The sequence below is a fragment of the Felis catus genome, chromosome B4 (assembly GCF_018350175.1).
Source record: "Felis catus isolate Fca126 chromosome B4, F.catus_Fca126_mat1.0, whole genome shotgun sequence".
Taxonomy (NCBI): Eukaryota; Metazoa; Chordata; class Mammalia; order Carnivora; family Felidae; genus Felis; species Felis catus.
The window spans coordinates 49,557,100-49,571,534 of NC_058374.1; the positions used below are offsets into that span (position 1 = coordinate 49,557,100).

A 14,435-nucleotide genomic window follows, 5' to 3' on the forward strand; every position below is an offset into this window, starting at 1 on the left:
CACAAGGATTCCCTGTTCTCCACATCCTCACAAACACTTATTATTTCTTGTCTTTTTGATAACAGCCATTCTGATTGGTATGATGTGATACCTCATTGTGATTTTCATTTGCATTTCCCTGATAATTAGTGATGTTGAGCATCATTTCATGTGTCTGTTAGCCATTTGTACGTCTTTGGAAAAATGTCCATTCAGGTCCTCTGCCCTTTATTTACTTGGATTGTTTGGGGTTTTTTGGTGTTAAGTTGTATTAAGTTCTTTATATTTTTGGATATTAACCTCTTATCGAATATATCATTTGCAAATATCTTATTCCATTCAGTAGGTTGCCTTTTCATTTTGTTGGTTTCCTTTGCTATGCAAAAGCTTTCTAGTTCGATGTAATCCCACTTGTTTCTTTTTGCTTTTGCTGCCCTTGCCTGAAGAGACAAATCCAAAAAAAAAAAAAATATTGTAAGACTGATGTCTAAGAGCTTACTACTTATGTTCTCTTTTAGGAGTTTTATAGTTTCAGGTCTTACATTTAGGTCTTTAGTCCATTTTAAGTTTATCTTTGCAAATGGTAAAAGAAAGTGGTCCAGTCTCACTCTTTTCATGCAGCTATCCAGTTTTCCCAACACTATTTATTGAAAAGACTGTCATTTCCCCATTGTACCTTCTTGCCTCCCTTGTTGTAGATCAACTGACCATATGAATGTGGGTTAATTCCGGGCTGTCTATTCTATTCCATTCACCTATGTGCCCATTTTTGTGCCAATATCATACTGTTTTGAATACTAGCTTTGCAGTACAGTTTGAAAGTATGATACCTTCAGTTTTATTCTTCTTTTTCAAGATTGCTTTGACCATTTGGGGTCTTTTGTGGCTCCATACAAACTTTAAGATTATTTCTTCTAGTTCTGTGAAAAATGCTATTTTCCAATAGGAATTGCACTGAATCTACAAATTGCTTTGAGTGGTATGGACACTTTAATAATATTAACTCTTCCAATCCATGAATATAGGATATCTTTCCATCTGTTTTCTTTAACTTCTTTCATCAATGTTTTGTTGTTTTCAGTATACAAGTCTTTCACCTCCTTAGTTAACTTTATTACTAAGTAATAAACTATTGCTACTGTAAATTCATTTTTTTTTCTAATTTCCTTTTCAGATGGCCTGTTGTTAGTATATGAAAACAGAACAGATTTTTTTTTGTTGATTTTGTATTCTGAAATTTTACTGAATTCATTTATTCTAACCGTTTTTTATGGAGTCTTTGAGGTTTTCCATATATAGTAACATGTTACCTGCATACAGTGACAGTTTTACTTCTTCCTTTCCAATTTGTATGCCTTTTATTTCTTTTTCTTATCTGACTTCTGTGGCTAGGACTTCCAATACCATGCTGAATAATAGTAGTTAAAATAGGCAACCTTCTCTTTTTCCTGATCTTAGAAGAAACACTTTCAATTTTTCACAGTTGAGTACCATGTTGGTTGTGTGTCTGTCATATATGGCCTTTATTAGGTTGTGATATATTCCCCCTATGCCACTTTGCTGAGAGTCTTTATCATAAATGAATGTGAATTTTGTCAAATGCTTTTTCTGCATCTATGGAGTTGATCATATAATTCTTACTCTTCATTTTGTTAATATGGTGTATCATGTTAAATTGAAGATACTGAAATATCTTTGCATCCCTAGACTAAATCCCACTTTATCCTGGGGTAGGAATCTTTTAATGTATAATTGAATTCGGTTTGCTAAGATTTTGTTGATGATTTCCACATTTATGTTCATCAAGGATACTGATTTGTAATTTTCTTTTTTTGTGGTGTCTTTATCTGGTTTCGGTACCAGGCTAATGCTAAACTTAGAGAATGTATTTGGAAACATTTCTTCCTCTTCAATTTTTTGGAATAGTTTGAGAAGTATAGGTATTAACTCTTCTTTAAATGTTTGGTAAAATGCAACTGTGAAATAGTCTGGTGACTATTGCCCCTCTCTTGACTTTTACCCCTCTCTTTAAATATAAACTTCTCGGGGCGCCTGGGTGGCTCAGTCGGTTAAGCATCCGACTTCAGCTCAGGTCACGATCTCGCGGTCCGTGAGTTCGAGCCCTGCGTCGGGCTCTGGGCTGATGGCTCAGAGCCTGGAGCCTGCTTCTGATTCTGCGTCTCCCTCTCTTTCTGACCCTCCCCCGTTCATGCTCTGTCTCTCTCTGTCTCAAAAATAAAACGTTAAAAAAAATTTTTTTTAAAATAAATATAAACTTCTCTTCCCTCTATTGATGTTCACTTTTTTCTATTTGGTCTTTCCTTTTTTTTTTTTCTCCCATATATCAAAAATGAACTGTAACCTACTATCAAGCACATAATTCGTTCACTTAAATTATTTTAGCATATTCACTTAAATTATTAATTTAGAACATATTATGTTCAGGTTCTGCTCAGAAACTGTTCATGGCTCTTAGAATTCTGGATTGGCTCAAATAGCACTAGATGGTGCCTTTATGGGATGTTACATTCTAATGTTGCTACGCTACTAAATATATGCATGGTTTTAGACAGAAGCTCTTATTTCACTTAAAAACACACAAGCCTCTTTCTTAATAAAATCACTTGAGTGTCACAGGACTGGGTTAAACACACACACACACACACACACACACACACACACACAAGAATTTATCTACCACATAAAGGACTATATTTAAAAAGTCCTATGATTAGAAGAGGAGATTCATGCAATTCTTAAAACAGGTTTGGTATCTTTATCCTCTCCTACTATGATGCTGTAAATACTCTATTGTACTGTTACTTACAAAAATGAAAAATAACTGGTTATTCAGTTCTTTCTAATATCCCTGTAGGCTCTGTGAGAATGTACCGAATTTCCCATGACTCCCATCATGTCCACCCATTCTGCACATCAAACATATTCATCTTTCTGTCTGGAATGCCCTAGAGTCCCACCTCATATTCTTATTCTTGGCCTCAAAAATTCATCCTATAACACTCAAATGTCACATTCTCCAATAGAGATTTTTTTTTCCTCGGCCACAGTAAGCCTCTCCTTTTGTCTATATGCAGAGATATAAATTTTTTTTTCATTTAACCTACCCCCAACAATCATGTCAAATAAGTACTATTATCATTTTCACTTCCTAGATAAGAAAATTGAGGCAGATAAGGTCTCTCTGATTTCAAAGTCCACTGCTTGCTTGCTTATTTATTTAATATATATATCTCATTAGTTCCACACTCTACTGAAATGGTTGTCTCCATTCTCTGGGTTCCCTGAAGACAGAAGGTAGAGATCCTGTCTCATTCATCTTTGTATTCCCAGTGTCTGGCACAGAACAGATACTCAACAAATGCTCAATAAATGATGAATGAATAAATGAAATGTAATAATGTTCATCTTCCTCTGGGAGGAAAACTCAATCCCTTCTAACTGTTCTTCTGCAAGAAGTATGATAGTAAGTGCTAATTTCATTCAGCAAACATTTTGTGAGTATCTATTCTATGTGATATGCTGTGCTTAAAGATAATTGAGTTTAGAGGCGTCGGGTGGTTCAACTGGTTAAATGTCGGACTTCGGCTCAGGTCATGATCTCATGGTTCGTGGGTTCAAGCCCCGTGTTGGGCTCTGTGCAGACAGTTCAGAGCCTGGAGCCTGCTTTGGATTCTGTGTCACTCTGTCTCTCTGCCCTACCCCACTCAACGGTCTGTCTGTCTCTCTCTCTCTCTCTCTCTCAAAAATAAATAAATGTTAAAAAAAAAAAAGATAATTGAGTTTAGTTTCCTGCCCTCAAGAAACTTGCAATTCAGTGGGGAAAAGGTATAAACAATTAGCTAATTCTACTATTACATGTCTTATTTTTCCCAACTCCCACAAGTTCTTCTCTTTAAAGGAACCTCCTTCTTTATAAACATGTTTCAATGACTCACATCTCTGGGTCAGGAAGATGCAAATCAGTCAACAGAAAAAAATTTTAAAGAATCTCCATGTATCTCAAAAACACAATTTTTGAACCATTCGCATTTAGCTCAGTTGTCATTTAAGTAGTGCACAGTTTTAAAGAAAAGAATAAAGGCAAGGACACCCTGATACTATCCTTGCACTTTTTCTCTTATGAGAGACCACGTGGCCAACTGGAAAGTTTTAGAGTCAGAAAGATCAAAGTTCTCATCCCAACTCTGTCCCTTTCTCCCCACACGGACCACAGACAAGTCACTTTATCTTTCTGAGCATACTTCTTACCTGTAATATGGAAATAAGGAGATCTGCCTTAAAGACCTCTTATAAGAGTTTTAAAAGATAATATATAACACCTGCCACACCAAAGCTGCTACTTTTACTGTGTCAGATCTCACTAGATGCTTTTTGAAAACTAATTAATGGTTCTATCTATAGCGTAACAATACAAGTATTTCTGGCCCCACCCATTATCAATAACACAAGTGTTTATCAAAAGAAAGGTACTTGAAAAAACTATTTGTGGCAAGGAGAGAGGTAGGAGATAAGATTCAACACCATACAGTTAAGTCTCAAATTTCTAGATGGCACATACATCATCTGCCTCTTCTCACCACACACCTTGTAAATCACGTCTTTCAGACACTCTTTGTGAAAAAGAAAACCTTACTAATTATTTCTTACAGTTCTAAAAGATCTAAAAGAACTGAGAGATATTACTCTGTATTAACAATTCCATTTTTCACAAAGAAGAATCTCTTAGTAAGGAAGAGAGAAAAATGTACAACCTCCAGGAACCAATCTCAACACATAGTCTGTGTATTACTACATTTTAGTTTACAAGTCATTTCTCAACTGTTTCTTTTAAGCAATTTTGCAGAGTGTATTTTTAAAAATCAAATAAAAACAGTCTCCTGTCAATCCTAAACCTAATTTATAATCTACTTGACTTAAAAAGCTCATTTACATGATACTGATACAACTGAAAGTCCATGGGCAAAAAAAGTGAATCTAGACACAGACCTCACACCTTTCACAAAAATAAACTCAGAATGGATCATAGACCTAAAAATGTAAAACTATAAAACTTCTGGAAAAAATAAAAGGATAAAATCCAGGTGGCCTTGAGTCTGACAATGAGTTTTTAAATACAACAGCTAAGGCTATCCATGAAATTGATAAGTTGGCCTTTATTAAAATTAAAAACATTTGTTCTCAAAAGACACTGTTAAGAGAATAAAAAGGCAAGCCAGACTAGAAGAAAATATCTGCAAAATACATATCTAATAAAGCACCTGTATCAAAAAGAGATAAAGAATTCTTAAAACTTAACAATAAGAAAACAGATGAGTTAAAAAATGGTCAAAAGTGGGGCGCCTGAGCAGCTCAATTAAGCGTCCAACTTCGGTCAGGTCATGATCGCGCGGGTTGTGAGTTCCAGCCCCAGGTCAGGCTCTGTGCTGACAGCTCAGAGCCTGGAGCCTGCTTCAGATTCTGTGTCTCCTCTCTCTCTGTGCCCTTCTCCCACTAGTGCCCGCGCACGCGCACTCGCTCGCTCTCTCTCTCTCTGTCTCAAAAATAAACATTAAAAAATTTATAAAAAATAGTCAAAAGTTCAGAACAAATATCTCACCAAAGAAAATATACAGAAGACAACAGCATATAAAAAGATGCTTAACATTAAATGTCATTAGGAATGACAAATTAAAGCAACAATGGGATGTTACGACACCTATTAAAATCCATAAAATCCAAAAAACTAACAATATCAAAAATTGACAAGGAGGAAAAGCAACAGAAGCAAGCATTAATTGCTGATGGAAATGCAAAATGGTATAGCCACTCAGGCAATATCTTACAAAGCTAACAATAATCTTACATGATCCAGCAATCATGTTCCTAGGTATCTACCCAAATGTTCTGAAATCTTGTGTCTACACAAAAAGTTGCCCGTGAATATTCTTACCAGCTTTGTTCAGAGTTGCCAAAAACTGGAAGCATCCAAGATGTCCGTCAATAAATGAATAGATACAAAAACTGTGAAAACATCCATACAATGCAATATTATTAAATGATAAAAAGAAATGAACTCAAATCACAAGAAAACATAAATGAACCTTAAATGCATATTGATAAGTGAAAGAAACCAGTCTGACAAGGCTCTATGATTCCAATTGGAAAAGGCAAAACTATAGAGACAAAAAAAAAAAAAAAAATCAGTGGTTTTCAGGGGGAGGGAGTTAAGGGAGTGATAAATGAGGCACAGGATTTTTTTTAATGTATGATATTTTGATTTTATAATGATGGAGACTTGAAATTATGCATTTGTCAAAACCCAGAGAACCTTATAGGATGAAGAGTGAACTTAATGTATGCAAACTTTTAAAAAGTCATTTAGAAGGAGGGGAGGATCCCAGGATGGACTGGAGATTTAACAAAAGGGTCTGACCCTATTATAAAGGCATGCAACTACCTCATATTAAGTAGGACAGGAGAAAAAGGAGTAGAATCTGTAAACTAAAAGCAAAAGAAGCAGCATGAAAGCACTGTACTCTAGTTGATAAAGTTGTTTCCCTCTCTCTGTAAAGAGAATAGAAGTTAACAATTTCAATACTGCTATACATATGTTATAGGATTGAACAATTAAATAAATGGATGGCAGATGGTGGGATCCAGGTTACTTCTCACAGTTAGAGTAAGTTTACGGATAAGCAAGTAGAGAACAGAAGAACACAAGTGGAGATGGGGTAGGCAGAGTCACAGACATCCATACAAACTCATATTTCGCTTAATATGAATACATAGGATTACATAGAGAAATTGTATAGATATGTGTATATACATAGGTTGGTTTACATGCACATATTTCCTGCTCTGTAGATGAGAAACTCTAGAGGCAATGACACCCCAGTAACAATAAAAACCAAACACCCAAATCCTGGCTTCCAATACTATTTTCCCAAGGAAATGAAACAGATTCTTTCTGGCTGATTCTAAGACTGTAACAGGAAATGGAAATATAAAAGATGAGCCTGGAGCATCTTTTAATGCCAGAAAGTAAGGAAATGATCTTTAAGTTTATTTATTTATTTTGAGAGAGTGTGTGTATGTGTGTGGGGAGGGAGGGGGGAGGGGCAGAGAGAGACCGAGAGAGAGAATCCCAAGCAGGCTCGGAGATAACAGTGTGGAACCCAATGCAAGGCTCAAATTCAAGAACCGTGAGATCACGACCTGACCGGAAATCAAGAGCTGTATGTTTAATGGACTGAGCCACCCAGGTGCCCCACCTCACATTAATGGAGATATGTCAAAGGAACACAGAGCCAACTGAACGAGCTCCCAATGACGAAAGCTGAAACAATGTGAGCAACAAAATACAGTAGTACTGGATTACAACCCAAAGTATAAAATGAATATCCATGAGTACAGGCCAATGTAAGTAAATGATTGAGTAAATACATAAATGCAGAGAAAAGAAAAATCTGCCATGCAGAAGAATTCTAAATAAATTATACAGATACCCCACCCTCAAGGAGGAGAAGTAAAACTCTCCACTCCTTAAGTGTGGGCTGTGCACAGTGACTTCCTTCTAAAAGTACAGCATGGAAAGAAGACTAACTTTTCATTGCAGAAACCTAGCAAACACTAACTCAGCCAGGTGATCAACATCAAAATCAACAGTGATAAGTCCGTGTGATAGGATGCACCCTTTATATGATGTAACAGAAACAGCATTTTACCTCTGTGATCTTCCTTCCAGAAACCTAAAACCCCAATCTGATCATGAGAACAAAGTCAGACTAATTCCAAAAGAAGGGCACTCTACAAAACACCAAACCAATATTCCTCACAACTGTGAAGGTCATTAAAAACAAGAGAAGTCTAACTGTCGTAGCCAAAAAGGGGCCTAAGGAAACATGACAACTAAGTGTAATATGGTATCCTGAAACAGAAAAAGGACATCAGATAAATACTGAGGAAATCTAAGTTAAGTATGAACTTCAGTTAGTAATAATGTACCAACACTGGTTCATTAATTATAGCAAATACTAATGTAAGATGTAATCAGACATGAAATTGAGTAACAGTGCATATAAGTCACTGTACTATCTTTATACTTTTTCTGTAAATCTAAAACTAATCTAAAAATAATATATATATGTATATATATATATATATATATATATTTAAATACCATCTAAGAATGTATCTAAAAAACACTGGAGAGGTTGTAGTGCAGTAGTGAAAAACTTCACACCTTCCCTGCATACATTAAAGTTACAATGTTTACAACCATTTTGTTACAGAATTTTTCTTAGGAAAATATTTTCAATCACTAACAGCTGGAAACAATTTCATGCAGTAATTCCCAGTAGGGATGTACTATAGCTGAAGTACTTTAACCAAAATTCCACTTTTCCCTTATATACCATTGCAGATGTCTGAAAGTTTGTAACCTATCATTAACTTATGTTCTGTGATGATCCAAATAACTACCAAATACGTTTAATACAACTCAGAAAAGGTAACCTAAATTTTATAGAAATTAAGTCAGTGGTAAAAATACTCATCCAACAAAACCTCAAGCATCTAAAGAGAGACCTCGAGAAAAAACTATCATCTTTTATTGTGGATAATATATTTTCTTATATAAACCATGGTTCAAGGGAACTGTTGCAGAATTAAAATAGGTAAATGAAAATAACAGGAGAGTCAGGAGAAAAATAAAAGGTAGCGGTGAACATCTTTGCAGCATAGCGTAAGAAAAGCCAGGGTCTAGGATCTGAAGTGTAGCAAATAAAAACTGAAGGCAAAGGGAGCCTATGTTATAGCACAGAAAAGGCCCAATTAACTGAAAACAGGAAAAATTAAAAATAAAACAAAATGAAATCTCTTCATTCTATCAGAAACAAGCAAGGTGTTCAAAATTAGACTCCTAGAGAGAGCAAACCAGAGTAAACCACGTTGAAGAATCACCATAAATACAACTTACTCTCCCACCATTAATAAAAGGCTGAAAATCACCATATAATGATGTCCAATGACACTGGAAAGTGGGAAGAAAAAACATTACAAAAAGAATGTACCAAATATCGTGAACAGTGGTTACTGCAGAATACTGGAATTAAAAGTAACTTTTCTTCTTTTTTTTCCTGCTGTGAAGTGAATGACTTGTGGAATTTTAAAAAGTCTTAATCTATGAATTGTGCACTAAAGGCATTTATACAATGTTATTACATTTGTGACGCACTCTACCCTTTAATGGCAATTCCATAAAGTGCATTATTTTTCTCACTGTAAGTCAAAGTGTGAGCCGATGACCCATTTTTTTCACAGTAGCAACTTAAGAACTATAACTTAACTATTGTAACTATAATCTATCCAAAAAACTCCAGTTCCAAATAGAAAATCTATAGTAGGTGAGACAGGATGATATTGACTTTAATTTCAATGACCACTTGATCTACATTTAGTGCACACTTTCCAAAACCCAAGTCGTTGTAGAATGGTATCCTCTCAGTGGGAATAAAATAGAAGCAACACACAACACAGCTACTTTGGTATTATGTGTGTTATGTCCATATATATATATGGACATACACACACACGGTCTTCTGGGAATCCTAATTCTCCTATCTCCCAAAAGAATAATAATGTCAAAAACAAACTATTCGCATGCATCTGAAACCAGGTTGTTCCTGAACTCTTAAGACAGTAGCTATTTCTCTCATTATGAGACCAAAACTGAAACCTTCAAAAGAAAAGCAGTAATACATTTCACTGGAATGTAATTTGTAAAGGAGAATTCCAATTCCTAATGCTCCACCACTCGAGACATCGATGGATTTCAAATCCTAACACCACAGCGTCCTACCCAGAAGGAGATTCCAGCAGTACTCTGGGTTCTACGGGAAAAGAAGCATTTGAGAAACAATGCGAAGGAAGAGAACAATCCGTGCAAAGATTTTTGCATTCAGATGGTCCTTGGAAGGAAAGCAGGAAGAGTGACCAGAGGAGAAGCGAGCCGGATCTTCATACGTGGTGAAATCCACTCCAAAGGCATTAACTGACAAAGACACCAGAAAGGCTATCTTTCAAAAGTAAAATTGTGAGTAGAGTGGAACAACCTAAGAACGGAAAGTCAACAGGAAGGAATCAGGAAAGACAACTATTCAAAAACAATGAGCTATCTTAATTTGAAGGGGTAAGCGATGGTGGGACCCTGTCCCAAAGTGTCAATTTGAAAAGACACCCTCCATGTGAGGGTGGGGAGGGTAGCTCTCGAAACCCCAAGCCTAAAACAGGCCGTGAGAACACCCGTTGTGTAGTCGCCCCACGGACAAGACAAGCGCAGGTGTATGTGCGGAAGCTCAGGTTACCAGGAACTATTGAATCTTCCCTGCCCACCCGTCCCGGAGCCCCGGGCTCGGCGGGCAGCGCGGGGCGGCGCGGGGCAGCGGGGCGGCCGAAGGTCGGCACGGGCTCCGCGGCGCACCAAAACCGGGCGCACCACGACCGGGCGCACGGACGCGCTCCGGTAGCAGCGCCCTGGCACACCTGGCTCCCAACACCAGTTGAAAGCAGTCAAAGTGAATGAAAGCGGACGCGGCGCCTGGCACCGCTCCATGCAAGCACACAAAGGCGGGTTTTTAAAATCGAGGCTGAGTCCAAAACACTCGACCCCCGGCCGGCGCCTTTCGCCCGAGGGTCTCTTACCTCGGATCCGCCCTCGGGGCCGTGGCTTTCCCCGGAGACGCTTAGAGCCCGGACGAGGCAGGAGGCGGCCAGGAGAAAGCCCCCGTCCTGGACCACGCCCTTCCAAACCTCCGCGAGCCGCCAAGCCGCCGTCTGCGCCCGGCAGAAGAGGAGCGATCTCCCGGGCGAGCACAGCGCCCGCCTCGCGCTGGGCAAGACCGCCGCGCCCGCCGCCGCCTGTGAAGTCTGGAGCTGCCCGCCTGCTCACCCGCTCGCCGCCAAAGCCAGACGCGCGCCGCGCATGCCCAGTACCGCTGCGAGGAGTGAGCGAGAGCGCGCTTGCGAGTGCGCGCCTCGCGCTGCCGGAGCGAACTCCACTCTCCGGGTCTTGCCGGCAGCCGAGCCGCGGAGTATCTGGTCGACCCCGGCGCTGGAGGCGAACTGGGCGGTGGGGGCTGTGGGGCCGGGGGGGCGGGAGAGGGGCGGAAGAAAAGAAGGCGAGAGGCCGCGCTAAGTTATCTAGGCCATCAAAGTCGGACCAGGGTTCCCAGCTGCAGACAGGTTTCGAGAAGTGCCCTAGCAGGACCGACTAGCAGCTGGGAGACGCGGGAAGGGGAACCGAGCGTGTGGAGAGGTTCCCCTCCCGGCAAGGGTTGATGCCCCCCGGCCATGGGAGCTCCCATCTACATCGCCCCGGGTCCTGGTGCACAACTGCTGGCCACTATCCTACGGGCAGTAAGCCCGCCGCGCCCAAAGCCCCGCGAACCTTTGTCTTCCTTCTTGCGGCCCTCCCACCCATTTTCCCCCTTTTGTCGCTCTCCTCTTGTTTTGTCTCAATTCATGCCATCAACTGGTGGCACCCAAGGGCCTTCATTTGGTCCTTAGCTCCAGCCAGCAAGCCCAGACTCGCTTCGCTAGCCTGCCTTGGATCCCATTCTTAACGTAGCTCTTGCCAAGAGCCTGATGTGGTTTGAAGTGGTGGAGACTTTTCTGAATGCCTCTTGTAACTTAACCAACCCTCGTGATTGGTGCCTCCTCCATGAGCAGCTCACGGAGCTACTCAATGAGAAGCCCTTTAGTCTTCTAGTTTATTTTTCCTTACTCTTGAAACACTCATTTGTCATAGCTACGCCCCCTTCCTGTTCTAACTTCTTTAAAGGCAATTGACTCTCAGAAATCAACGAGGATTGGATACAAGAGAACCTGCTTGCTTTGTGGAGCAAGGGAAAAGACAGCGCAGTCAGGGGAAAGCAACGTTTCACACCAAGGTGGTAATCAAAACCATTATGCTGAAAGTTCAAATGTATCTTAAGTCCAGTCCCCTATCCTAAATGAAAATCCTCTCTTCATATTTCCACCATACCATCATCCACTTAAAGTTTCACAATGTTTTGAATCTTTATTTTTATCAATATTATGTATAATCATGATTATTGAGTTTTTACATATGCCAGGAACTAAGCAATTTTTATGTATTATTTCTAATCCTTAAAACGAGATAGGCCTTATTATCCCCATTCAATAGGAAAATAAAGCTCAAAAGTATCATTTCTTTTGCCAAACCCAGTTTTGATGCTAGAATGAAAATCCAGATCTGCTTAACAGACAGGTCTTTAACGTTTGATTCTGAACATCAATTCAACTTCCCTTAACTTACACCACAGGTGCTCATTCTGACCCCTAGGAATTAACTAATCTCATTCTTTACAGACATCGAAAGTCTTGAAATATTTGAAGCAAACCTCTAAGTAGCTGTCAGAATATCTAATATTTTTCCATTCCTCAAAATTTGTAGATCCTTTCATTATTTGTCAAGTGGAATGGTGAACTCTCATAACCACACTCTTTACCCTGCTTTGAATATCCTTTGACTTTTCCTTTTCCTTCTCAAATGTGCACTCAAGACAACACAACAGGGGTGCCTGTGTGGCTCAGTTGGTTACGTGTAGGACTCTTGGTTTTGGATCAGGTCATGATCTCACCGTTAGTGATTTCAAGCCCCACCTGGCATCAGGCTCTGAGCTGACAGCACAGAGCCTGCTTGGGATTCTCTCTCTCCCTTTCTCTCTGCTCCTCCCCTGCTCACTTGCACGTGCTCTCTCTCTCTCTCTCTCTCTCTCTCTCTCTCTCTCTCTCTCTCAAAATAAACAAATAAACTTTAAAAAGAGAGAAAGAGAACACAACATTCAAATACTGTGAGCCAAGAACTTTGTCACAAAGTGACCAGCAGTCCCTTTGACCCAAGCATACCTACCCTGTCAATAAGATATCCCAAACTTGAATAAGGTTTTTCTTTTAGCAAATGTATTTTACCTAGGGTTGAATAAAACATCCAAGTCTATTTTATATGGACTACAATTAAGCCATACTTACCACATTACATAGTCTATACTTCTATAATTGTATATGCTTAAACCCAATTTTTGCCTTTAATCCATATTAAACTTCATCTTGTTTGTTTTCAGACATAATTTCAGATTTAAAAATCTTATTAGTGATCACTTTTAACTTACAGTATCTGTAAAGTTAATGAACATGGCTTCTTTGTGTCCAGTTAATTAAGTTTATAAAGTTTATAAAAAAAATTAATAAATTCCAGTTTATTAAGTCTAATAAAAGTTATATAAAAGAGGCTGAGAAAAGAGCCTGGTAGCCCACCACCAAGAATAGTCTCCAAGACAATAATAATAAATGAATCAAATGATCTTTTCAAGATCATACATTTTATTTCATGCAATCATACTATAACCAGCAAGGATTTTATGAAAAGTTTTCTAAATGCTTTACTGAAATGAAAATTCACTGTCTCTAGCATCCCCAAATATACCGGTCCAAGTATTTATTAAAGAAATAAAAGGGGAAAAAGAAGCAAATCTAGTTAAACTGGATCTGTTTTCAAACTAACCCATTCTGGCATCAACGATCTCCATCACCTTTTCTAAGTGCTTGGAGCCACTGTTAATAATCTTTTTTATACTTTTCTGAGAATTGGTCAAACTTTCCTGTTTATAGTGCTAACCATGTACAAGTTTCTCCTTTCTGAAAATCTCATTTGTTCATGTTGGTATGTGGGATGAAAATGATGCAGGACAGAATGAGGGCAGATATATGGAGTGAACGGGGTCTTTCAGATGTGGGGCGTAGTTGCAAAACTTGAGGACCATATTAAGTCTATAGCTGGGTGTAAAAGCCAGATGCAGAAAATGGGAAGGAATTATAGTGCTGAACGTATACAATCTGAAGACTAAGAGCTGTATCTAAACTACCAAGGAGACAAATATATTCTTCAAATACCCCCTCTCCATCCCAGTCCCCCAATCTAATGTCTGAATGTCACGTAGGGACTGCTATGTGTAGCTTTGCAGGCAGTCTTAAAACCAAATAATGCGAACCATATCTGTGGATAAATTAGAGAAGGTATACAGGCATCGCTTGTTTTAATGCACTTCATTTTTTTGTGTGCTTCAAAGACACTGGGTGGATTTTTTACAAGTTGAAGGTTTGTGGTAGGCCTGCATCCAGCAAGTCTATCAGCACCCTTTTTTCCCAAGAGCATTTGTTCACTTCATGTCTCTGTGTGCCATTTTGGCAATTCTTCCTATATTTAATTTTTTTTTCGTTATTATTATATTTGACATGGCGATCTGTAATGAGTGATCTTTGATGTTACTATTGTTACTGTTTTGAAGCTCCAGGAACTAAAAACATACAACATATCAGATATATAATCATGAAAAGAAGACTGGTGTATCTGTATGGATTCAAGATAAAAAATA

At 38.8% G+C, this 14,435-nt stretch overlaps 1 protein-coding gene across 3 annotated transcripts in view; it reads right to left on the minus strand.

Moving 5' to 3' along the window:
• The window catches only part of EPS8 (epidermal growth factor receptor pathway substrate 8), a 193,485-nt gene extending 182,770 nt beyond the window's left edge, over window positions 1-10,715 (minus strand). For 2 of the 3 annotated variants that reach the window (XM_023256800.2, XM_023256799.2), the window contains exon 1: window positions 10,681-10,715. The gene's annotated coding sequence lies outside the window, so the exon portion shown is untranslated. Of the gene's footprint in view, window positions 1-5,929; window positions 5,946-10,680 lie in introns of those variants that run through there. The other variant, XM_045061439.1, reaches the window with a different exon arrangement.
• Window positions 10,716-14,435: the final 3,720 nt, after the last annotated feature.